This window comes from Dipteris shenzhenensis, chromosome 31, assembly GCF_047967505.1.
Source record: "Dipteris shenzhenensis isolate YYH24624 ecotype China chromosome 31, Dip_SZ_1.0, whole genome shotgun sequence".
Lineage (NCBI taxonomy): Eukaryota > Viridiplantae > Streptophyta > Polypodiopsida > Gleicheniales > Dipteridaceae > Dipteris > Dipteris shenzhenensis.
In genome coordinates this window covers 5,070,079-5,074,041 of record NC_141626.1, presented here as the reverse complement: position 1 = coordinate 5,074,041, position 3,963 = coordinate 5,070,079, and positions in this window count along the sequence as shown.

Here is a 3,963-nt window from a genome sequence, read left to right as displayed (position 1 = left end):
CCATATATTTGTGGATAGACATTGTTGTTATGCTAATAAGCATTGGTACACAATCTTTCAACGATATGTGAAGGGGTTGTGTGATGAAAATATGGTAGTGGAGTGAGTATCGCACCAATTTGAGCTTTGGTAGTGATTTGGAATGTTCATGATTGGCTTTGCTTGTCTGGGTCTATGTGTAGATTTGGGCCATACTATAATTGGGGTTGCTTGTCTATGTGGATTTGAGGCAAAGAGACCTAGTAGAGTATGAGGTTTTTCCTCGACCTATGTGGTTTTCTTTTCTTTTTGCAAGGTTTCCTTCCACTGTCTTACGAGAGGCATGCCAGCTTCTAAAAGTCTATATCTTCGTTTTTCTCATGTGAAATGTTCTTGTGCCTCTTGTGCTTTGGGGCTTCTACTTCCAGTGCATGATGCAAATATGCTAAATGTTTTGGCTGATGTATAATGGGCAAACTGTGATATCAAATATTATCATTGTGCATCACATATGCCTTGTATGCTTAATCAAGGGAACCTAATGCAAAATGTTCTTCTTCCATGCTAATTTTATACAAACAAAATAAAAAATATTGTCTTTTGAATGGTGCTCATATATCCTCGTGCATGCTATTACAAAACCCGCCCAAGCAAGAAGAGGAACCCTTTCACTTTTAATTACCATGCTAAATGATCAATCCCTTCGACCAATGGAAGGAGGTTATGGGGCTCTTCAATGCTTAGTACTTAACTCTATCCAAGCACGTTCAAATGTGTTGAGAAGATTTTTCAATAAAGTTTGTCTCTAATTTGGGTTGTAGACACGTGCATGCAATAGGCTCTTCTACAATTTTTGTGCACCAACATTTAGCTTAATCCAACAAGTCAAGAATGATATGTTAACCTACAATGATTAGGTGTAGGATTCCAAAGTTCCAAGATATTCTACAGGACTCTCACTTTCCTAAAATCTAGGTCCCCAAGCCTTTGACATATAGAAATGTTCTTGAAGCAAGTAACCATCAAATGGCTCTCTACCATCACAAGTCACCATTTGACAGTGACTTGCTCACAAATTTTGAAGTGTTGATGTGTTTGCTTTCCACGGTATCAATAGTGATTCAAAGTAGTAACGAGGAGATATTGTAAGGTACCAAAACTTTCCCTTAGCTGTAGGATGACCCATTGAGGCTCCACACCCCTCAATATTAGCAAATACCCCTATAGGCTTCAGCCTAAATACCTCCCACATAGAATCTCCTCTTGGGCATCCACATCCTTATCCCCAAGGAGCTGAGTGTGCCCATCACAAGGGTTCAAGAAACTCCTCAATTGGAGTTTGGATGCAAAAGTTATGCCTTCTCGAAGTTTGCCCTTCTGTAGGGCTCTTAAGTGTGTGTGCAGTGCATTGCCTACCCACAATTGTAGCTCAATACTTCCCCTCTACTCATGCTCTCAACCTCCAAAATCCTAGCTCTCCTTTCTGTGTGATTTCATGCATGCAAGAATGCTTGTATTCACAAACGTGTCAAAAACATCCACACATGTTACACCACTTGAGAGCACCACCTCCCATATACTCTCACTGGTTTGATGGGGCTTGAAATCCCCTTCAAGCATTTTAGAAGTTGAGAACCATGTCATGATAGTGTCAATTATATGTGCCTCGAGAATGCAATTGCATTCTTTCATGGGCCTACCTTTAAACTTAATATAAAATTCCACCCTACTCTATAACATTATGTATATCAATATTGCCTTCAACTCATATGGCTGTCTTACAGTGTTAGAGAATGATGGACTTTCCTATCAAACTTAATGTTTGTATAGAAAGGATGCAAGAACTGTACATGAAAAACATTATGAATGGCAACCTTTGGTGGTAATTTCACCTTGCAAGTCACCTCATCGAGTGCATACAAGAATTCATACGGTCCATAGAACCGATGATTGAACTTTGGGCTCATGTTTTGCAGTAGCTTAATATTGCAAGAACTCAAAAGTACCAAGTCCAGTGAAGAGCTCCACGTGCTTGCACATTTTATCATGGTATTTCTTCATGGACTAGTTTACTCTTTTGCAAGTTTGATTTGCCTTTTTTGTCTGTCCCATAAGATATAGGTTGAAATGATGTGCTAAATTGCAATTGATTTCCAACACTTTGAAGAGTTGAGTCCACATGTCACCTAGGAACCTAGGATTCACCGATCGGAGATAATTGCTATCGGCATCCCACGATACTTAAAGATATGCATGAAATACAAGTGTGCCACATGCTTTGCAATGATGGGTGATTTGGATGGGGATAATATGAGCTTCCTTAAAGAAATAGTCAACCACCACCATGATTGTAGTGTAGCCATGGGAGTTGGGGAGCACGATTATGAAATACATGCTCACCACATCCTATGGCCTCGATGGGATAGACATGTTTTGCAATTTTCCCTTTTGGTACGATTGGCCTTGACAAATTGGCATTGTTGGGCTTGTATGCACGTACTCCACTATGTCTTCATGCATGTTGGGCCAAAAGAACCTTCCAGCCTAAAGTACAATTGTTGTAATGTTTCTATAGAGACAATAAGTTTGGTAGGAAAGTCCCTCCATCATTCTCTAATATTGTAAGCCCGCCATATGAGCCAGAGGCAATGTTTAAATATAGAATGTTATAGGGTAGAGTAGAACTTTATGTTAAGTTTAAAGGTAGGCCCATGACAAAATGCAGGTGGATTCTCGAGGCACATATGATTTACAGTATCACGACATGGTTCTCAACTTCTATAATGTTTGAAGGGACTTCAAGCTCCATTGAACCGATGAGAGTATATGGGAGGTGGTGCTCTCAAGTGGTGTAACACGTGGATGTTTTTGACACGTTTTGTGAATACAAGCATTCTTTTGTAACCGTCGTTCTTGGCTCCCTTGGTTTTCTTGCATGCACAAAGGGGAGCTAGGATTTGAGGGGTTGAGAGCACGAGTGAGAGGGGTGGTATCGAGCTGCAAGTCATGGGGTAGGCACTGCACTACACACGCTCTTGTTAAGCATGGTGTAAATTGCACCATCTAGATAGGGCAAAAGGGACAAACCCTAACCCTAACCTTGAGTGATTCACATGTAAATATATTCATCTTTATGTTCAATAGAACATAGTGTACAGGTAGCTATATTGTGCATACTCCTCTCTCTCTCTCTCTCTCTCCCTCTCTCACTCCCCAATTTGTCATGCCATCATAGCACTAGGTGTCACCAAGCCCTTGCATCTTGTCAAGGCATCAAGCCCTTCGCGAGGCATTCTCCTTCTCCGAGAGTGAGATTCATGATGTTCATCCTTTGTGAGAGAGTATAAGCCCTTGCTCCATTGAGGTGACAAGCCCTCCTCTTCCATTTTGAGAGAATGTAAGCCCTTGCTCCGTCTCGGCGAGCCATCCTCTTCTAGCTCTCATTGTAGAGCTCTTCTTCCTCTTTGTTTTGGACCAAAAGATTCTAATTCCACTTCTTGGAGCTCAAGTTATGCTCTTCTGAAGTTCCAAGAGTTTCTTGAGAGGTGTAATTTGTAATGTTCTTTGAGGGTGAGAGATTTTCTTTTGTGAGATTTTTGTCTTCTTATTGAGAGAGAGAGAGAGAGAGGTTTCCTTGAGAGAGATTATCTGTTATGGTAAACGATCCTTCTTGTGTGAGTTCAATTGAGGGAGAAAGTATCATTGTAAGGCCTAGGAGAGTAGATTAGACTATGTGTGAGAGCCTATCCTAGGAGCAACAACAAAAATAGGGCTTTAAGGCCTCAACTTCTATGACTTCTGAGTAGCTGGAGCTCCGAGTAGCACCCTCAAAAAATCCTTCAAACAAGCATCAGTTTCTACAAATGTCTCAAATGGCTTCTACGGCAAGCCATAGGACCAAGAAGTAGTAAACGACTTGCAAATTCAGCCCAAGCATTCATGCACCGTCTCTCTAGCTTCTTCGACTTGCCTGCAAGCAACAGC